Source organism: Dromiciops gliroides, chromosome 6, assembly GCF_019393635.1.
Source record: "Dromiciops gliroides isolate mDroGli1 chromosome 6, mDroGli1.pri, whole genome shotgun sequence".
Lineage (NCBI taxonomy): Eukaryota > Metazoa > Chordata > Mammalia > Microbiotheria > Microbiotheriidae > Dromiciops > Dromiciops gliroides.
This window is the reverse complement of record NC_057866.1, coordinates 114229348-114252605: the sequence shown is the minus strand read 5'-3', so window position 1 is coordinate 114252605 and position 23258 is coordinate 114229348. Positions and strand designations below refer to the sequence as shown.

At 39.5% G+C, this 23258-nt stretch overlaps 1 protein-coding gene across 7 annotated transcripts in view; it reads left to right on the top strand.

Annotated features, from left to right (window-relative positions):
- The window catches only part of RBM47 (RNA binding motif protein 47), a 168221-nt gene that overhangs the window by 75934 nt on the left and 69029 nt on the right, over positions 1 to 23258 (top strand). The window contains exon 1 of one of the 7 annotated variants that reach the window (XM_043971266.1): positions 16482 to 16527. The exons of 2 other annotated variants lie outside the window; for them this stretch is intronic. The gene's annotated coding sequence lies outside the window, so the exon portion shown is untranslated. Of the gene's footprint in view, positions 1 to 16481; positions 16528 to 17037; positions 17102 to 23258 lie in introns of those variants that run through there. 4 more of the 7 variants (XM_043971268.1, XM_043971270.1, XM_043971264.1 and 1 more) reach the window with 4 other exon arrangements.

The following is a 23258-nucleotide window of genomic DNA, read 5'->3' as shown; positions in this document are numbered from 1 at the left end:
CTAAGTCTGACTCCCTCATTTTACAAATGAGGAAATGAAACATAGAGAGACTTTAGGGCAGCAGTTCTCAAAGTGTGGCCCAGGTATTTTTTATTTCTTTTTTTTTTTTTTTTTTGCGGGGCAGTGGGGATTAAGTGACTTGCCCAGGGTCACACAGCTAGTAAGTGTCAAGTGTCTGAGGTCAGATTTGAACTCAGGTCCTCCTGACTCCAGGGCTGGTGCTCTATCCACTGCACCACCTAGCTGCCCCTCCATATGCTTTTTCACTGGCTGTCCCCAGGCCCAGAATGTTCTGCTTGCCTCACTTCTACCTCTTAGATTCTTTGGCTTTGCTCATGACTCAGCTCAAATTCCACCTTCTACAGAATGTGTGCACCCCACCCCCCCAACCTGATAATACTTTCTATGTAATATAAATAGTGTGTCTTCATAATTACTTGTATGTTGTCTTCTCTATTAGATGTAAACTCTCTGAGGCCAGGATCTTTATTTTTATTGTCTTCTTTCTTTTTATCTCCAGCACTTAGCACACTGCATGGCACATAGTAAATGCTTATTAAATGTTTGTGGACTGATTCTTGCTCTCAAGGAGCTTACAGTCTATTGGAAGAACAGTATGTACATATATTATTAAATCAATACAAGACAAATATAAAATAAGTACAAGGAATTTTGTGGGGGAAGGACTGAGGGAGAAATAGCTGGGGGAGATCATGAAAGGCCTCCCATGTTAGCCACCCTGAAGGAAGTTAGAGATACCAAAGGTATAAGTAATACATAGAGGTAACAAGGAAGTACAGTTATAAGGGATGACCTGTGCAAAGTCATAGAGATGCAGTGGTGGGTTTGAATAGGCCACTTTGGCTGTTAAGATAAGCTGGATCCAAATTGTGAAGGAATTTAAGTGCTATAAAGAGCTTTTGTTTTGGGGCCGCTACATGGCACAGTGGATAAAGCACTGGCCCTGGACTCAGGAGGACCTGAGTTCAAATCTGGCCTCAGACACTTAACACTTACTAGCTGTGTGACCCTGGGCAAGTCACTTAACCCCAATTGCCTCACTAAAAAAAAAAAACAGCTTTTGTTTGTTTGTTTTATAAATCCTACGAGCAAGAGGGAACTATAGAAGTTTTGAAATTTACTCTGAAGTAGAAAAATTGGTAGCCTTTGGTCAAGAAGTTGAGTAGTGGTCATAATGCTGAGCTGACTACAGACACCCAGAGGAGCCTAGGAGATGCTGCTGATACTTGGCCATTGCAGCTTACCATAGCATCTTGACCCAGCTGTTAGAAGCAAACAACTTTGTGAAAAGTCACCCTGGGCTGAGAGCTCTAGATCCGAGGGCTAGAACTCCATGTTCCTTGTACTTGAGTGGATGGTGAAGTATCTGAAAGGCGGCACACACACACCTGTTGCTGTTGGCACGGACCAGCCAGGAAGTTACCTGTTTGCTTCAATTCCCTGGCATATTTCTTCCATCCCTTGGATACGGCACTGAGGAAAAGCAGGAACAACGTGACATTCATTTATTCATTTCAATGGACAGTTTTGTTTTGACCCTTTGAGAGATCTTTTGCTGACTAAACAGATACTTCCTAACAATTCACCCCAAAGCAGATTCTTGGGAAGCTGTTAAGCAAAACCATCAAACAGACACCTGAGACATTCACCGCCAGAGATTAGGCCCTTGTGTGTTCTGTCTTGGCTCTGTCTTCCTGACTGCATCATCTTCTCTGTAGATCCTGTGTAGACAAGGAAAATATGGGTAAGGTCCTGAAATTGGGAAATCCAGAGAATAATCTTTGTGCTAATAATAAAGAGGGCCCAGGGCAGCTAGGTGACGCAGTGGATAAAGCACTGGTCCTGGATTCAGGAGGACCTAGGTTCAAATCCAGCCTCAGTCACTTGACACTTACTGTGTGACCCTGGGCAAGTCACTTAACCCTCATTGCCCCACCATAATAATAAAGAAATAAAAATGATGATGATGATGATGATGAAGAATACGGTAGGGCTGAGAGAGAGCCCATCTCTTAGGAATCATGGACAGAGCTGAAAAGGACCTGGCCTCTATCCAGGCTCTTCATTTAACAGATAAAGGATACTACAACTTAATTGGCTTGCAAAGGGTTACAGAGCCAATATTTAACCAGCAGGTTCCTTGCCTCCAAACCTGGTTCTTGTTCTCCTATCCCATGCTGCCTCTTCTCTTCTTCCTTCTCTAACTGATACCTGAAGGGAGGGGCTGGAACCAGATAGACTGAAATGCGGAGATTAGCATAGATTGGGAGACATTGAGGTTTATAGATTCCCAAATTGATTCTAGTGATTTCTCTCAAGCATCAGCACAGATTGGCAGGAGGGTTGTTTGCAAACTTACAAAGCAAGCTATTTTCTTCATGGAATCTTCTAGCCTATATATAGTGCTTTAAGGCTTTACAAAATGCTTTACATTTCTCTCTCTCTTTTTTTTTTTTCCATGTGGGGGCAATGAGGGTTAAGTGACTTGCCCAAGGTCACACACCTCAAGTGTCTGAGGTCAGATTTGAACTAAGGTCCTCCTGAATCCAGGGCCAGTGCTTTATCCACTGTGCCACCTAGCTGCCACCTTACATTTCTCTTTAGAGGAAGGGGATACTCTTCATTTCAGAAATAAGAAAGCTAAGGGTGGGACAGGATATAATACTACTTCTTGCCGTTGTAGCTCCATAGTCTTCACTGGTGGGCTTCTCATTTACACAAATTAGTTTGTTCACTGTGTCATCAGTATTAACTCTCTTTTTAATTTCTTCTCCTTTTTTTTTGGATGGGGCAGTGAGGGTTAAATGACTTGCCCAGGTTCACACAGCTAGTAAGTGTTAAGTGTCTGAGGTCAGATTTGAACTCAGGTCCTCCTGAATCCAGGGCTGGTGTTTTATCCACTGCACCACCCAGCTGCCCCAACTATTAACTCTTAAACACAAAACATTTACTGAATCACAACACATTCATGGGTTGCAGGCTTTGATGTCCTCGGTTCCTTCAGGAACAATTTAGACTTATGGCAGCTGCACCCTCTGGGTCCTCATTTGTTCATTTGCTAGACAAACAAAGTCACTCATTTTTTGCCCTTGAACTATTGAAACAGTGAAGAGTTCTTTTAGCTTATATCCATCTTCAACAGGGCAGCCTGCCCAAATGACTCACAAAATGTGTCCCACCATTTCAGTGAAGGGAAAGAAATGCCAGCCTTCTCAAATCTGCAGATAGTCGGGAATGTTGTTTTGTCTCATTAACTCCAAGGCTCTTCTAGCAAAATAAATGCAAAGCCTATCCCCTGCCCCACTTCATTTCTCCCTTTCAATCCTAAGAGGTCTCCCCCTTCTTAGCTGTAGATATACCACTTTTGGGCAATGGTCCCCATAGGTCTTCACAGAACCAGTAGCTGCTCCAGCCTTTTCCCAGCCAATCATCAAAACACTGGCTGATCTTCCAATGACTACGGAAAGATGAATGAATCCAGCTACAGGCTTTCTATGTTTTCTGTCCCCAGCTTCTCTGAACTCTTTCTGGGCTCATCTTACTCTCCCATTTCTTCTACCTCCCTTACCCGATAGCTTATCAGCCTCTCTAATAATAGCTTCCTGGTTGCCAGAGCCTCATCTTCACCATCTGATACAAACTCAAATGCATCTTTCTGTTAGGTATGGACCTAGCAAACAGCTCTTATATAATCCCCCTCTAGTCCCCCAAAAGACATTTTTTTTTTTAGTGAGGCAATTGGGGTTAAGTGACTTGCCCAGGGTCACACAGCTAGTAAGTGTTAAGTGTCTGAGGCCGAATTTGAACTCAGGTACTCCTGACTCCAGGGCCAGTGCTCTATCCACTGCGCCACCTAGCTGCCCCCAAGACATTTGATTTATCATTTTGTCAGTTATAAATTTATACATTCCCAACACTCACCTGAAAATAAGCCGATTGATCCCACTGTCTGCAGTCATCATTCTCTTAGTCATTGCTCTGCCTTCAACAAGAACCTCTCAGTGTATTTCCCCAGAGTGGTAGTTCTCATCTGGCCCTTGATCCGTGCCTCTTCTCACCGTTTTGTCAGAGGCCATTTCTTCACAAGTGGATTTTATCCATTTTCATGCTCTTTTTCTGCCCTTTGCAATAATTAAACTGTTCACACACAAAAGGGATAGTACCTTTGATGTCTGTCTATCTGTCTCTATCCATTCAATCTATCTTTTTCTATTTGTCTCTATCTGTCTCTGCCTATATCTATATCTCTCTTTGTTTTTGTCTACCTCTACGTGTGTCTGTCTGTCAGTCTATTTATACCTATCTGCCTATATCTGTATCGTTCGGCCTGTCTTTCTATTTCTGTCTGTCTATGTTTCTATCTATCTAGATGAGAAACCTGAGTCAAGGGAGATTAAATAGACTGGCCCATTGTCACAAGGCACTTAACTTATCTAAAGAGCTAGAAGTTGGGCTAGCCCTAATTCTTTGTTTCTGTGACCTTGGCCTTCCTGGGCTTTATTTTCTTCATCATTTCCTACACAGCTGAATTCAGGAACTTCATCATATTCCCAGGAGCCTCATCATCCTTCAAGATCCCATCAGTACCCTCTTCTTCAGGAACCCTTTTGAATGGGGGGGGGGGAGTGGAACACAGAGCTTCACCAAATCCTCCTTTTAAGGAAGGTGCCCAGAGCACTCATCTCTTCAATTCCCTCTGATCTACACTCTTTTGGTCTAATTCATCATGCCCCTCATGCTGGGCACCCTTCTCTGTCCCTCCACTTTTTAGCTTCCTTTTGTGAGTTGAGCTTACCTTGACAGCAGGGACTGTCCTTCTTTTTAAATTGTATCCCTAGCACTTAAAACAGTGCTTGTCACAGAGTAGGCACTTAATAAATGTTTAATGACTGATTGGTCTAATGCAGGGCTTCTTAAACTTTTTCCACTCAAGACCCGTTTTCACCCAAGAAATTTTTATGAGACCCCAGGTACATAGGTATATAAATCAAACATTTACTGCCAAATTTTTCATGACCCCCACATTCAGTTATACAACCCATATGGTACAGTTTAAGAAGCTTTACTTTATAGAACAGACAAAATATGCTTAGATAATTCACCTTGCAAGGTTTTAGTGAGGAAAGTGCTTTTGTAAACTATGAAAAGCTTGTAAAGATGAGCTTTAGTTACACTGCTACTAATTGGCAGAACTGGTGGGAATTGGGTGCTTGAAGGCCTTGAGCCCAAGTCAGTTCTTGACAGTACATCGGGATGATTCTGTAATAGAATAGGCCCTTTGTGTTATTTAAATAAGATTAAGTATTGGTTTAGGGAAGAAAGAAAAACTCTTTCCTTTTTCCATGATTTGGGTGGTATATTATCATGAGCTAAAAGAACTTGCTTTTATAGTAAAGATGCTTCTTTCAGTTAGTAGACTCATGGGAAATTTCCATAATTCCCAATGATAAATAGCAGCCAAGAAATATCAACAGTCAGTGAATTTTTAGGTATTAATGATGTGTGAGCTCCTGCAGAACACATACATTTTGCATTGTCAGGGGTGCCTGTTTTCTTAGACCACAGACTGAGGGAGCATCCATGGGAGAGTCTGTTCAAAGTCTAAATGCTGATAATACATCTACACATAAATGCCTGGTGCCTGATACTGTACTTAGACCTTTAGTGCTTATTGCTGAGTCAGAAATTAGCTAACTATATGGTGAAATGCAGGTCCCCAGAAAAATCAAACATTTCTGGAAAGTTTGCCATTATGGTACTAGAATAGTAGGGCACCCAATATTCTGAAATATTTGTGGTGAGTACAGCCCAGTGGCATACTCTGTCATCAAAACAATTGTCAGCCAGCTCAATCTGAGCAGAACTTTTTTTTTGTTGTTTTGTTTTTTGTTGTTTTGTTTTTGGTGGGGCAATGAGGGTTAAGTGACTTGCCCAGGGTCACATAGCTAGTAAGTGTCAAGTGTCTGAGGCCAGATTTGAATTCAGGTCCTCTTGAATCCAGGGCCAGTGCTTTATCTACTGCACCACCTAGCTGCCCTGAGCAGAACTTTAATTCTCTTTTTATTCCTGGACTTGGCCAGAAATTTTTTCAGCTACCACTAAGAGACAAAACCATAACATGATTTAATATGAATGGTACCAGTTCTTGATTTTGGGGCTGTTTGTTCTTTTCAGCCAATTGGGTTGTCTACTCCCCTCAACCAAATTGGCTATATATACCCTTGGGTAAAGACTTCAGGGTTTGAGGAATGTTTCCTTCATCCAAGTACTAACAGAATTTGTATTAGAGACTTTCAGATAACTCACAAGACAGCTTGGGAACTCATTTTTTGTAGCCTCACCCCTTAAAAAATTAAAATAAAACCATACTATTCATAGATGCCTTCTTCTCCTGGGCTTCTGACATAATTGTTCTTCTGATGGAATTCTTATAAGCCTGCTATTCTTTTTTTTCCCCCAGTTACTTATTCTTTTGTTTTTGTTTTGTTTGTTTTTTGGTGAGGCAATTGGGGTTAAGTGACTTGCCCAAGGTCACGGAGCTAGTTAAGTATCAAGTGTCTGAGGCTGGATTTGAACTCAGGTCCTCCTGAGTCCAGGGCCAGTGCTCTATCCACTATGCCACCTAGCTGCCCCACCAGTTACTTATTCTTGCTTCCATTTTCTGTTTGTCTTTTTAAAATCTGAGTTATCATTGAGTTCCCTGTGCATCCATATTGGTCTTTAAATTCTCCTCATTCCTCTTCCTCTGAATTATTTCTGCTTTATGTCTTCTTAATTTACTTCTTGAGAATGAAATTCCTGGGCCAATTTTCAATGTAAAATATTAAACCATAGGATTCTACTTGTGCTTTTCCTGAACCCTTTTAAACCTACTCACCCAAAATATATGGTGCGTTGCAAATGGTAATTGACTTTTCCTTTTGTTTATCATGAACTCCATGGTAGAATGATTACTTGTCCCCACAGTTATAGCATTTCACCCTCAGCAACTAGTTCCTCCTTGTTGGTCCCAAATAGCAGTTCCCCTTGCTTCTTCCTCTACCTTTTAAAGAATGAGATTTCCATTTAGGCAAATTTCAGATTTGTTTGGTGCACTGCTTTTGGCAAGGGGAGAGTTCCAGCAGATGTACCAGTAGTAGTGGCACGAATTCCCCCTTCAATATAATATGCCTTTATGTCAGGTTTGTGATCCACTCATTTAATTCCTTTGCTCCAGATATTATATCTATAGCAATGTTGCTTTTGTTCCTATCTCCATTCAGTCTCACCCAAATGTTCTTTACCATATTTCTCTCCTCCTGTTTAGCCTTTGCCTGAATATGGTACAATGCTATTGTACACACATCTTTTCCTTTTGAGTGAGGTAGAGTAAGGTTTGCCCTTTCAAAACAAGATTTCACTCATAAGTATCGTTCTATAGTCTCAGATATATCGTCCTTGCATTGGAATCTCTAGTTCCCCCTTGTTATTACCAATGCTCTATGCATGTCTGAGGCCATGGATTTTAGTGCTGGCTTTATTTTTACACATTTTGTGAATTACTCGTCCTTTCTTCTGTTGTTCCCCCCTGTCATATCTATGGTACTAAGCTTATCAAAGCCATGTGGAAAATTTTCTCAATTCTCCCTTTTCAGTGTAAAGCCTTTTTTTCTCCTTTTCTTCTTCTTCTTTTTTTTTTTTTGGTGGGGCAATGAGGGTTAAGTGACTTGCCCAGGGTCACACAGCTAGTATGTGTCAAGTGTCTGAGGCCAGATTTGAACTCATGTCCTCCTGAATCCAGGGCTTTATCCACCTAGCTGCTCCACTTTTTATAAATTATTTTTAATTTATTTTTTTTGTTTTTGCTTTTTTAAAGTCTTTTAATTACATTGGCAATAAATATTTATGCAGCCACTTGTTAGGTACACTCTATCTTTTGTTACAAGCCTTTCATTCCTGTGTTTTAAGCTGTGATACAGAAATCCAAAATCCCATTCTTTGAGACCATCTTAAACTAGCTGTTCACATCATTAGCTTTTTTACTTCTAGAACTCTTTATCAGTGGCCAAGAGAGATGAAAGTACCACTTGTGCTACTAAAATCTAACTTGCACCTCATATATATGTAGCTACTATAAGATACTGACAGAAGAAGTTTGTATCCAATTTCTCCTTGTTCTCCAGATATGCTTATGTGTTTAGAATTCCTCAGGCCTCCTTTTTGTTTGTTTGTTTTTTCAGTGAGGCAATTGGGGTTAAGTGACTTGCCCAGGGTCACACAGCTAGTAAGTGTTATGTGTCAGAGGCCAGATTTGAACTCAAGTACTCCTGACTCCAGGGCCGGTGCTCTATCCACTGTGCCACCTAGCTGCCCCCACAGGCCTTCTTTTTGATAGTTCTCTTACTTCTAAACCTTTTGGCTGACCACTGTAGTAAATGACGTGTATGTGAGATGGGAGACCCATGATTTGAGTCAAGATTTATCTTGAGATCAACCCTTTTCATTCAATCTCATTTTCCAAATACTTTAATGATACTTTATTTCCTATATGCTAAATTCTCTGCCTCATCTGGGGAGTGGGACAAGGTTTTATTTAACACACAGAAAGAGGAAAGACCCAAGCACAAAGGATATAAAATAAATTTCAGTTATTGGATGAAGTCACCACACCTTCTTTCATCTTCTTGCTGCTCTCCAAAACCTTCCCTCTATCTCACTGAATACTAGGGTGTGTATGGGGGAATGGGGACGGGGAGTAGGGGAGAATGTCTCCTTAGGGAGGCGATAATAAACTTCACCAAGAGGAATTCCTTATCTGATAACTAATTTCTGTAGAAGAGATTTTGGGGTAGAGTTGGTAACCTAAACCAAATAAAGGAAATACAACCAGACACTACAAAGAGCAGACCCTAGGAATGGAACCCCAAACTAGCTTCAGCTTAAGGGACACTGGAAGTTCAAGCAAGATCTGCCCTGTACCTGGAGTTGGGGGGAAGGAAGGAGGGACAAGAGTCAGGAGGTCTGATATGGGAGAGGTAGAGAATGAAAATGGGAATTAGAGCAAAGGCTTCAAGATGCAGAAGAATCACAGCAGGAATTAGGATGTGGTCTCTATTTCTGCCAGAATCACGGAGGGTACACCCTGGTCTTAAGGCACTTCTTATGTTTAGGTACCTCCCCCATTCAATAACTGCTAATCCTCTACTAATCCTCTGCACCTGTGCCTATGGTGGGGCCCAGGTATTGATGCTGCCTGAACTAATGTCATTTTGCAAAACACTGTTAATATGTTCTAAGCAAACCTTATTCTAAAGTTAGGAAATCTCAACATAATATCATTCAACCATTCACCCATTTGAAATATTGTTGCACTTCCGTCACCTTCTGTAATATAACTTTTCCTAATGTGTTTTTATTAAATTAAGCTTATTGAGTGAGGTATGATGATGTAGGCTGAATATGGCCCCCTCCTGATTAATCCTTGTACTCACTCACTTCTCCTCCTTTCCCCACACAGACCCCCTCCCCGCCCCCATGCAACTTGGAATTACTCCAGACATTATGAATTTACTATGGTCTATTGGCCTAAGAAAGGAAGGTGGCAGGTATCTTTAGTGTTGAATGTCTCATATGTTACATGTTATGTGAGTCTTCTATTTGTGTTCACTTGCAGGGTATCTTCAGGGAGGAAATAAAGAAACAAAGTAATTTTACTGTTAATGTAAAACATTTTTAATTACATTTTTTTTTTTTTTGGTGAGGCAGTTGGGGTTGAGTGACTTGCCCAGAGTCACACAGCTAGTAAGTGTCAAGTGTCTGAGGCTGGATTTGAACTCAGGTCCTCCTGAATCCAAGGCTGGTGCTTTATCCACTGTGCCACCTAGCTGCTTCAAATACAATCAGTTCAATAGTTTCTTAATTTCTAGTCATGCCATTCTTAAGAAGTAGATGATATTTCTTGGATAGAGCACCTACCCTGGAGTCAGGAGTACCTGAGTTCAAATCCGGCCTCAGACTCTTAACACTTACTAGCTGTGTGACCCTGGGCAAGTCACTTAACCCCAATTGCCTCACTAAAAATACCAAAAAAACAACAAAAAAAGAAGTAGATAATATTTCTATTGTCCAGTAAATTAAGCACCAGATTGTGTAAAGAAGTTTTTAACTTGGCTGGGATTAGGACTTTGCTTACAAGACCCCTAAATCAGTTGAGCAAACATTTATTAAGCCTATACTGTGTGTCTAACCTTGTACTGGGTACTAGGAGATATTACAAACATCAATAAATCAAGTTTTTTTATTTAGGCAGGATTATTAAGGTCCACGTATCTGGTTAAAAAATTTTTTTTAATAGCTATGTATCAACACAACAAGTTTCCTTTGAAATCTTTGTATTTTATGCATCTAAAAACATTATTTTGAGAAAGTGTCTATATGTTTCCTCAGACTGCCAAAGGGGGGGGGTACATGCCAAAAAAAAAAAAAAGGTTAAGAACCCTGGATTTTGAACTAAAAGGGACCTTAAAGTTCTTGTAATCCATCTTCATTATTTAGTTACTGAAGAAGCTGAGACCCAGAGGGGTTGAGTATTGGGCTTTAGGTTGTTCTTGTTAAGTCATTTTCCAGTTGTGTTGGATTCTCTGTGGCCCCATTTGAGGTTGCCTTGGCAAAGATACTGGAGTGATTTGCCATTTCCTTCTCAGTTCATTTTATGGCTGAGGAAACTGAAGCAAAAAAGGGTTAAGTGACTTGCCCAGGGTCTAATAAGTGTCTGAGGCTAGATTTGAATTCACAGAGATGAGTCTTCCTGACTCCATTCCCTAGGCTCTAGCCAATGCACCACCTAGCCGCTCTGGATCTTAGGTTACAGAGGTAGGAAGTTTCTGAGCCAGAAACTTCTGGCTTCTATAACTCCAAATCTGGGCATTTTCCCATTGCAACATATTGCTTCAGTATAGTAAAAAGACCATAGTGTTTGGTCAGTGTTTTATTGGTGCTCAATGATTATGCTCTGTCTGCCATCATGGAGCATAAGAAGTTAGACTACCCATACTATAAAGTCAAACATGAGTACAGAAGAGAGATACAAACAGGTATTGGGCAGGCAAGGTCACTTTAGACAAACGTGATAAGGGAAACTATCTAGAAGTGACATTTGAGTTACATCTTGAAAGATAAAATAGGATTTCACCCGGAAGTATCTGCTAGGTGATTAGCATTGTATTGGCCATTGGATATATAATGGTTCCTCTCTAGTGCTTCCAAATGAGCTATTTGGATTGAACTGCTTGAGTTCTTAAGGGGGGAGGAGGGGAAGAGAATTTGGAACACAAAGTTTTAAAAAATTGATGTTAAAATTTGTTTTTACATGTAATTTGGGAAAAATAAAATTCTAAACAAATAAGCTATTTGGAAGCAAATAGAGCAAGCAACACTTAACATGCAGTATTTTCTGCAAAATATCTCTTCATTATTTACTTAAATACCAGTTATTACAAAATACCTATATTGTACAAACACAAGAAAAGGTACATCCTGTGCCCTAGAAACCTAACCTCTAACCAGTAATGGTGTAATGTAATATGTAAATACTAATAGCATACTAGGTATTGTATATAGAACATGGGTAGGCATTGTGTTTTGTCTTAAAGACCAAAATGAGACCAAACAGACTGTGAAGGTGTAAAAACATACACCAAAGATGGGCAGCCCATGCTATTTGTTCAGATTTTTTTTTCTTATGTTAAATTCTGTTAGAAAATAATAGATTGGGTAGTCTGCCCCATTGTTGTCAAAGGAAGAGCTTCACACACACATATATACATATACATATACATACACACATTCATATACATACATACATACATACATAGTTGGGGGGCCGAAATTTAATATAAGGAGTGTTAATTGGGTGACTTGCCAAAATATTGGGGTCCTGGAAATAATGAGGGACCTCTAGGTTTAAAGCTCCCTCCCCTCCAAACTGCCCTTTTAGATATTTCTCCCAGGCAAAGAAGAAAGGAGCCTTACAGCTTCTTTTCTACAAAAGGATCAGATTTTATTACTTGGGAATTAATTAAACAATAAAGGTGAAATTAGTAAAAATGAAAGATAAGGAAATAGGAAAAAGAAATACAGATAAATTCTCTTAACTCACCACACCTGGAAAGTCTGCTAGCTTTCTCGCATCACCGAGAAGAGCCAGCAGGCGAGTGTGAGAGCATTCTGCAAGAGCCTCTCCTCCGCTCAGAGAGTGCTCAGTCTCTGTCCCTCAAAAGGGGAGGTCCTTCAAAACTGCCTATGGAGAGTTCTCCTTCTGACCTCAGTAGCATATGTAACTTCAGGGTGGGCCAGGTGTGATCCCTCCCAAATGAATCAGCTAAGACTCCAATAATTTTTTTACCATAAATAATTTTTACATCTATCTATCTATCTATCTATCTATCTATCTATCTATCTATCTATCTATCTATCTATCTATCTATCTATCTATCTATCTATCTATCTATCTACAACTGTGTTTTTGATATGGACATTTACAAGGATGAATTAAACCCAAATTATGGAACAGAAAACTGGGAGAAAAAACAAAACCAACCCAAACCTTAAACCGATAGCCCATCTTCTGATAAACTATCATCCTCAGTAAGCAACAGTAAGTCGTTGTCCTCCTTTTCAGTATTCATCCAGTTAGCCACAGCTCAAAGCCAACTTCTCCAAACCAGAAATGTGTGTGTGTGTGTGTGTGTGTGTGTGTGTGTGTGTGTGTGAAGAGCTTCTTAAAAGTAAGTCCTAACTCATGATGGAAAATGCTCTCCACGTCCAGAAAAAGTACCATGGGATCTGAATTCAGATTGAAGCATACTATTTTTACTTTGGGTTGTTTTTTTCATTCTTTCTTGAGGTTTTTTCCTTTTGTTCTGGTTTTTCTTTCACAACATGATTAATGTGGAAATGCGTTTGTGGTTGTATGTATATTATTTATATCAGATTGCTTGCCATCTTGGGGAGAGGAGAGGGAAGAAGAAATATTTGGAGTTCAAAATCTTATGAAAATGAATGTTGAAAACGATTTTTTCTTGTAACTGGGGGAAAAAAGAAAAGATTATTAAGATTTTTTAAAAAATGAGTCTGAAAACTGATTTGAAAGAAAACAGATGCCTTGCACCTAGTTGATGCTTGACAACTATTTGCTGGATAAGTGAATGTTGAATATGGAGAGATTATCATAGAGATAAAATGAACTAAAGCCCATTAGTATCTTCTTCCAAGGCCTCATCATGGTACATGGAAGTGATTCTGGGATCTCAATGGTTCAATGGCAGGAGCATAAGCTGTGCTAAATATTCCCAAGATGGGAAGAAAACAGAATGGATTATAAACTAAATATCTATTATCTTCCTTCAAAAGTACAAGCCAGATGCCACCTCCCATCCTTAGCTTTTTCTGATTCTTCATCGCCCCCTCTAACCGCAGTTATTAGCATTCACTTCATCTTGAAATCCCATAGTATTATTCACATGATTTATATTTATGTGTACATGTTGGAAACTTAAATGTATGTGTATAAAACCAATATAATGATAGTATAATCAAGTCCAGTGATTCCCTCTACCTCCAGGATCAAATATAAAATTCTCTAGCATTCAAAGACTTACTAACCTGACCTGTTCCCACTCCCACCCCCCAACATTCCAGTCTTATACATTACTCATCCCCACATACTCTGTGATCCAGGAACACTGTTCCCCTTGTTCCTTGAACAAAAGTCTCCCTACAAACTCTGAGCATTTTCACCTCTCCCCCGTTCTCCCCCCAGCCGTGCTTCCTTGGGTTCAAATCCAACCTTCTATTGGAAGCCTTTGCTGATGCTCCTTGATGCTACTGCCTTCCCTTGGTTCATTATCTTTCATTTATCCTGTGTCCATCTTTGTATGTAGTTGTTTTCATGTCTTCTCCCACATTAGAGTGAACAACTAGAACAGGGATTGTCTTTTGCCTTTCTTTGTATCCCCATCACTTAGCACAATGCCTAGCACTGTATTATAGGACAACATAGGCTAAATAGATTTTTTGTGGACTTGTCTCTATGGGAAATTTTAGCTTCAAGTTCCAAACAGCTGATTTATTGCAAACTTTTAGCACACACCCTATGTAAGAGTTGTGAACTGACTCAGATTGGGTTTGCTTAAAGCGGGACACACCTGTATTCTGGGGACCAATGTGAGTATGAGGAAATGTGAAAGGAGGGTACATATGGGGAAAGAGTGAAAGAAACCACTTTGAAAATAAGAACAAAAAATTAAATAGTGGTGATGATAATAGAGAGAAATTAAAGATGGGAGTTTGAGTGGTAAGAGGAAGATGATTGAGGGAGAAGGAATTTAAAGGGAACTAATTAAAAAAGAAGTTCAGGAATGAGTGAAATCTGCAAATTATAATGTATGTAGTGCAGTAGAAAACATAGTGAAAGATAATGAACAGAGAGTGAAACTGGGAGATATAAAGATGCCCCTCCCCCCCAATCTAGTGGGTTCTAATTTCAGCTTTGCCATGATACTTCTTCTGTAAGTCAGTCTCCTCTTCTCTGAAAGGGGAATGAGAATGTTTTCCATCACAGTATTCATAAGTAGAATGAAATAGATTTGAGAACACTCTAAAAACTGTAAAAATTGTCAACATCTTGTTGTTAGCCAAAGGTTGGGATAAGTTGTAGAGGGGGTGCCAGTCCCCTTAGAGAGAAGAAGAGAGATGATTTCAAAAGGTAGCCAGAGGTAGTAAAGGGATAGAAGGAGAAGAAAGGTTGAAAGCTTCTCACCCCTCCCCTTTGATGCAGAGATGTCAAGTCATTTACCATGACTACCCCAGATAGGTAAGAAATTAAGTCTTAGAGAAAGCTGAACTGCCACAAGTCAGAGAGGGCAGAAATGAAACTCAGGCTTCTCTACTTGTACTTTTACCTTTGTAATGCTTACTAAGATAAAGTAAAGTGATGAAATTGGAAATAGAAGACAAACAAATGGGGAATAAAAAACATTCTACAGCAGGGCAGTAAGGTGGTACAGTGGATAGAATGCTGGGTCTGGAGTCAGGAAGACCCATGTTAAATCTTGTCTCACACACTAACTAGTTGTGGGACCCTGGCAAGTCACTTAGCCCTGTTTGCCTCAGTTTCCTCATCTGTAAAATGAGCCAGAGAAGGAAATAAATAACAAATGACTCCGGTATCTTTGCCAAGAAGATCCCAAATGGGTGACAAAGAGTTGAACATCACTGAAAAATGACTGAACAACAAAAAAAAAACATTTTTGAGAATCGTGTGCATGTTATCACAAAGTATTAACGATTCAGTATTTTCTCATGGGTACAGGTAGGGTACTAGAGAAACACTTCATTTTTCTAATTTGCCTATGTGTATATTTGTTCGTGCTTAAGCAGAGGTGAATGAGACAAGTTTCCAATCCCACTTCTTCTCAAGAGGATGGAACTGAAACATCTTACCGTCTTTGAATAGATAGACAGACTGAATACACTTCCTTGCCTTGAAATGCCACACCAACCTTCCCCTCTCCTTGTCCCAGGAGGAGCGCTGTCTACTTTGCCCATATAAATACTTGATAACATAGAGCAATTTTCTGGGGGAGGTTTCTCTAATTCATGCAGAATTTCTTTGGAGCATCCTTGCCTTTATCCCATCAATAAATATGGTAGCACCTCCAGGTACCTGCTCTTCTGGAGCCTGTAGTGCTCCCGCGTCAGCCATTTTCAGTTATCCTCCATTTGTAATTGTTAACTTGAATGGAATGCAATACTTCTGGTTTGGAGAAGTTGACTTTGAGCTGTGGCTAACTGGATGAATACTGAAAAGGAGGACAACGACTTACTGTTGCTTACTGATGATGATACTTTATCAGAAGGTGGGTTGTCGATTTTAGGTTTGGGTTGGTTTTTTGGTTTGGTTTGGTTTTTTCCCCTCCAGTTTTCTGTTCCATAATTTGGGTTTAATTCATCCTCGTAAATGTCCATATCAAAAACACAGCCGTATATTTGCAGCTGTCTGGCGTTTGTCGCCTGTGTGTGTGCAGATTTATTTGTAAACACTGTGCTTTATTAACTCTTCCCTTTCACAATTTTTTTTTTCCAGTTAGGCTTGCCCAGGCTTGCTTGGGGATTAGAACAATGAGAACTTTATAATCATCTTTTTTTTTTCCATTAAGAATCAAACATTTCTACTGTTTTGATGTATTTTTGTTGACCTTTCTCCTTCTTTGAGTTCTTTTAAGGGGGAAGTGTGGAAATAGGACCCTGTTCCTTCATTTACATTACTGTACATCACATGGATATCTTTGTGACCATTATATTGTGTTCTCTCAATGGTGTTTGCACTGAGGGTGGGACACAAGGTTGTTTAGTGCCTCGTAAAACATTTACCAAAAGCAGTGAGCCATGGTTTTGAAGGGCATTCCGTTGCCAGAGTGTAGGAGGAGAGTACAAGACAGGGAAAGCAGAGCAGCAGGTATTTGGCAGGTACTGACTTTTACTTTAATATCTATTACATTTTAGATTTGAGATTATGTGTGATTTTGTTGTTATTGAGTTTGGGGGCTATTGAAGCGACAAGGGTGTGTGTGGGGTGATTTTTCTGCATGCTGTATTTTTTCCAAAGACTTATTTGTAATTGTCAGTTCTAATTGATTGTTTTCGGTTTTGCTGGAGAAAAGCAACAGGGAGACATGATTGAGACTTACTGAGACTTGTGGTTGAGTTTTTACAATGAACTAGGCTTTTACTTTAATGAAGAATTTAGAACAAACTGCAGAGGTTCTAGGAGGTTCTGGTAAGATAGTGATTTGTGTTTAGGCTATGATTGAAGGAGAACGTGTTGTTCTGTTTCACCGAATCATAAATCTGAAAATGCCTTTTTAGTGCCTTTAAGGACTTTTTTTCATTCTGCTCTGTTCCAATAAGGTTGCTGCGGTGCTTAAGCTAAAATACTAGGTCCAATCTGCAATACCTGTATCGAAGGCATATTAGGAATGACTTTAAAGATATCAGACTTAACTTTTGTGATTGCAGAAACCAGCACAACCAACATTCCAAGGTAACAGGAATTTTAATATTCTGAAATTATTCATGAGAAATAATCTGTCAAATTATGAAGAGAAGATGGGAATTATTCATGTTACACTTACACATATGGTAAGGTGCAGTGTGCCTTAGTCAAATGCACTTATTTAACAGGTGCGTGTTGGGTTTTTGTTTTTCTTCCCGCTTTTGTTAGAAGTAGAATACCTCTATCTCTAGTCATTTCACTGGTAAAATCCGTATGGCCCATGAGAGAAGGACTTGAAATTTCAGAGTTCAGCCCCTTGCTAGATCAGGTCAAAGTTCAAGGAAGTGCTTTTTCAATATATTATGCAGGATTTGATTAGTCACCGTAGCCACATGGTATGTACAAAGCACAGGTACACAGATGTTAGTAAAGTTGAGCAACTGGATGACCATTTAAGTATGTGATTTGGATATAATTTGGCCAGATGACCTTGGCAATGGTGAGTGTAAAGAGCCTCTCTCCTATTTCAAAGCAAGGCTAAAATGACTTTCCCTAATGTTTCAAGTCTTATAGCCTTAACTTGGTTTTTTTAAAAACAACAACAACAAAAAACCTCCTTAAAGTGTGGGGGTGGGGAGATGTAACCTGGGACTTTGCTTAGAAAAAGTTCTGTAACTAATGTGTACACGGGCAAATAGTGTTAATCCAATGACCTCCCTCTTCCTGCCAAGGGACATTCATTTCACCTGTGAAGAGCTGATTTTTTTTTTCTTTTTTACTATTGCATCAGAAAAATATGGATCATTTAATGGTAAGATTGTGGGTCCCCAAGAGTCATTTTATGGCCTTGATGTAAATCAGTTTATCAGTCTGGTTTCAGTTTCATCCCTTAAAGTAAGAGTTCTGGATCATCTTTGGCAGTCTGATAAAAAACTTAGTCTAAACCTTTTTCCAGAATAATGTTTTTAAACACATAAATTAAATTAATACAAAGGAAGCCAATTCTGTTGAAATAAAGCCATCAATTTTTTTTTAAAGTCTATGATGCCCAGGTTAAGATCCCCTGTAAAGAGAGGATTAATTTCATAGATGTGTCATTTTGATTCCTTAATGAGTGCTAAGCCCTCAAGCTTCTGAGAAACCTTTCCTCTATAAAATGAAAGGAATAATCACACTCGGTAATTGTTGTTGTTTTTTTAAACAAAAACAGGGTAAACTTTATGTGATTGATTTCAGTTAGGTAAATTAATATAAATTATAATCTTAAATGTTACTGGACCACAAAGGTTTTAATTGGCAAAAAGTTGGAAATCAAGTTCTAAGAGTGAACAAGTGTGGCTTTGTCTTGTTAATGTCCAGGGAACTCCATTTCTTAGTTAATGGTTATGATACAAAGGAGCTTGGAATACAGTAAATGGACACAGACTAGATGGCTTCTAGGCATTTCTAATCCTTTTATTTCTCTTATTAACTCTTAAATCTGGAAAGTGGCTCTATTTTCCTGTCATTTTCAGAGGCTTCTCCTTGGTTCTGTCGAAGTTTGCTGGATCAAACTTTGGGATGGTTCCGGTGTTTTACATTTTGCTTGTTATTTTACATAAAAGTATGTGGTGCAAGCCAATGCACTGCTCTGGCTTATGGGACTACAGATCACACACTAAGGTGGCCATTGTTGATAGCAGAGACCATATAGAGAAGTATTGAAAGTTGAAAGGGACCAATGGAAGTATCTGGGCTTACCCATTCATTGTACAGGTAAAGAGATCGATGTTTAGGGGTTGAGACTTGTCCAAGGTCACGTGGTATGTAGCCAGACTTGAGTCATTTAACTCCAGATCCACCAGTCTTCCTGTGGTGCCCCAGTTGTAGTGGTGTAGTATAGAACATTCATTTAAACATAGCTCCAGATAAGAAATGTGCGTATGGCCCTGATAGAGCGCACCATGGAGACCTGCATTCAAACCCCACCTTTGCTACCAATGTGCTCTCTGACCTGGGGTAGATCAGTTTTAGCCTCTTAAATTGAAGCTTATTCATCAATAAAACGAGAGGGTTTGACCAAGATGACTCAGACTTGACATTTGTTCTGATTTTGCCTAGAATAATTTCAGAGTAAATTGCTATTCATGACATGATATGAGCTGACATTTAAGAAAAAAAGTAAAAGGCCCGTAATGCCCATTGGCACTTTTAGTGTAGGTATTATACCCTCTACCAAGGGAGATCAGCAGTTCTTTTGCCATTTATGTGTCAAGGGAAGTTGTCCTGATTCAGAAACAAGCCTTTTGTCTAGAGTCACATTGCTTCTCACATTATCAGTACTTAATAAATGTTGGGATTTAACTCATCTTGGGTGATAAATGAATCCATGAAATTAACTTCACTTATGAGCATAGACAGAAATCCCCACAAAGTCTGTCCCACAAAAAGTCTCTCTCTGAGTAGCCAACATATGTCAATGGTCAATGTTTAAACATGTTTTATATGTTTTGTTCTGGCATTATGGTAAACACAAAGACAAATAACAGTTAGCCTTTACTTAAAAGGCTATAATAATAAAGCAAATATTGTTTAATCGTAAGAAGCATAACTTCTGCCCTTTCTCAGAGCCCATTGACTCTTACTTTACACAGAATTGTAGCAAGCTTGGTTTTTGGTTTTCTAGTATGCCACAGATTAGAAATGGCATTTAATGGTAGCAAGCAGTAATAAGTGTCAAAAGGGAGAAGCCAAAAAATTATAAGAAGTCAACATAAGAACTCAAAAAGCATAGAAAACAAGGGCCATTTAGTATACGGATATATTACACCCCTGAGTAAAGCCCAACAATATCATTATATTATAGTTGTAATTCACCAGAGTACAATAAATGGCTTTCATAATGACCCTGAGTCATCACAATAAGATTAAATTTATGTTCACTATATTGTCTTTAAGAATGCATAGAATTGTACAAATATTTCTGTACAAAATAATTACAAATAAGGTGTGTGTGTGTGTGTGAGAGAGAGAAAGAGAGAGAGAGAGAGAGAGAGAGAGAGAGAGAGAGAGAGACAATGATCCAACAATCAATGACAGATAATGATGTTATATTATTCTCTATTCTCTCTCCATCTTTCTCTATCTCCTTTTCTCACCTCTTTCTTGTTTAAAAAAAAAAAAGGTTTAAAAACTGGACAAACCAAGGAGAGTTCTTTCTTTGATTAAATAGCCTTCTACTGTGTCCTTAGGCTATTTTTTCCCCTTCTTTTACATCAGCAGATATGGTTTTCATTATCTTTAAGATTTTTTTTTTGGAGGCAATTGGGGTTAAGTGACTTGCCCAGGGTCACACAGCTAGTAAGTGTCAAGTGTCTGAGGCCGGATTTGAACTCGGGTACTCCTGACTTCAGGGCCAGTGCTCTATTCACTGTGCCACCTAGCTGCCCCTATCTTTAAGATTTTGATTCTTAAGAATTTTTCCCTCAAAATTTGATCTTTAATTTGGAGTGATTTATATTTGTAGATAGTTTTTCTCTGTTGAGGTACATTGGTTTGTTGAGTTAGTCCCTCTTTTGTTTCTCTTAAGATCAGGTTTTGCTACCTATTTGAAAAGAAATATCCAGTCACCATAAAGTTGAATGAATGTCAAGAAGGAATTGCCTAAGAAAATATGGTGGGAGCCAAAGAGTCATGAGTATTAATCAGACTGGGGGTTAATGAGGTACTTAAATTCCCAGAAACCTTTGCATGACAGTAGGTGATCAAGGTTTTGGATTCAATGTGGCTCTGGGAGCCCATTTAAGTGACATCTTTCAGACCCTTCTACATTTCCTCTTGATTTCTGTGTTCTTGAGTGGATGAAATGTTCCATGAAGTGGAATTACTTAACAGCAAAGGGCAAGGTAATTTTAAAAAATGTTCTTTGTAGGGGGCAGTTAGGTGGCACAGTAGATAAAGCACGGGCCTTGGATTCAGGAGGACCTGAGTTCAAATCCTGCCTCAGACACTTGACACTTACTAGCCTTGTGACCTTGGGCAAGTCACTTAACCCTCATTGCCCTGCAAAAAAAATTTTTTTAAAGTTTTTAAAATGTTCTTTGTATTAAATTTTTAAGCCACTTGTGATCCTCCCTCATTTGATCTTGGCCAGGGGTGGTGAGCTAATTAAAATGACCAAACTTTTTTTTTCCCTGTAAGAGAAAACATATACAGAAGTGTAGAGTGAGAGTTTGACATTTTCAACTATTGCTAGAAAGATCAAGTGCTACCCCAATATTCTTGAAAGACCAGATTTCTCCCACCATTAGAATCAGACCCCTTTTGCTATCCGCTATTAGAAGCAAGTAGTTAGTCCTCAAAGGTGTTTTATGAATTGATTATTTTTCACTTTGTCAAGCACACTAGAAACAACCTTGTATTTGTACAATACTTTTTTTTCTCTCAAACTCTCACTGATGTCTTATTTTATGAAAATGACACCTAGATGTATGGGATTGGCAATTTTCAGCATTTTACAGATGAAGAAACTGAGGCTCGGAAGTTAAGGACACAAGTTAGTGACAGAATTAGGAGAAGGACCTGGGCCTCTTTCTTCCTAACCTATAATTTTTTTCTAGTCACATGACACCCCCCCAACCCCCCCCCCCCCAAAAAAAAAAAACCCCAAACAATGGGATGCCAGAAATTACTTTCATGCTCTGTTGGAATACATGAATTTCATGTTGTGTTTCAAAAATATTTGCTTAACTGTCTGAAATTAGGGGAAACCACCCTAAATGAATCAGTTGACACCTAATGCTGTGTCTCCATGTACTCCTGATGATAAAGTCCTTTCTTCTCTAGATCTAAAGGAAAGACATGTATACCAAAGAAGGAAAGCCTAAGAGAGGCTCTTCAGCTGCCCCACTCCCTTTGATTCATGCCATCCCCTTCTTGAGAGTAAACAATCCCCAAAGCCACAATAATCCAGATATCCAAATTGTGTTTTTTTGTTTGTTTGTTTGCTTTGTGGGGCAATGAGGGTTAAGTGACTTGCCCAGGGTCAAACAGCTAGTAAGTGTCAAGTGTCTGAGGCTGGGTTTGAACTCAGGTCCTTCTGAATCAAGGGCTGGTACTTTATCCACTGCTCCACCTAGTTGCCCTTCCAAATTATTCTTTTCCAAAAAGAACAAAGTAGTGGCATAGCATATGGTTTTCCATACAGTAATATGCTATAGGTAAAAATGTGGGTGGTAGGACAAGAAAATGGGGCGTGTTCCAGTGAACTCACCATGAAGGTGCTTGATTGTAGGCCCTGGGTGTATCTATGAGCCTGCCATCTTAGAATGCTGAATTTAGAATCAATGGACGTGGGATTGAATCTTGACTCTGTCGGGTTTTTTTTGTTTTGTGCGTTTTTGTGTTTTTTGTTTTTTTAGTGAGGCAATTGGGGTTAAGTGACTTGCCCAGGGTCACACAGCAGTAAGTGTTAAGTGTCTGAGATTGGATTTGAACTCAGTTCCTCCTGACTCCAGGGCCAGTGCTCTATCCACTGTGCCACCTAGCTGCCCCTTGACTCTGTCATTTACTATCTGTGTAGCCTCAAGCAAGTCATATAATTCTAGGGCCTCAGTTTCTTCATCTATAAAATAAAGAGTATCTATCCCTTCCAGCTTGTAAATCTATGAACCTATAAGCTTTATCATTATGACTTATAGTCACTTCATAGTCTTCTAGGAAATGCCATTGAGGCAGCTTCAGAGGGAGGGGAGCCCTCCTTCCCACTCCTACAATCTGGTCTCTAAACCCATTCTAACCCCCACCGCATGTGGAGACAACTGCCCTCCCTTCCCCCTCCCACCCCAAAGTTTTACTTCTGTCTGTAGCAGCACAAGGACGCATGTGTGGTTGAGCTCTTTTGGATGGAACACTGAAAGGCAGAGCAGGGAACATACACACAGTCCAGTTACTTTGGCTAATAAATGAATAATCCCCCATATTTCTTGAAAGTACTATTGGAACCAATATGTTCCTTCACCCTCACCACTACACTGTGGGGTAGGCTGTGCAGCAATAGGGAAAATGTAGTACTTTAGCATTAGAGATGAGCCGGTAGAGATGACTGGAGAAGTCATGTAATCCATCCCCCACATTTGGCAAATGAGGAAACTGAACTTCAGAGAAGGTGAAGTCATTTTGCCCACAGTCACGAGCTAGTTAGTGTTGGATCTGGGACGAGAAACTG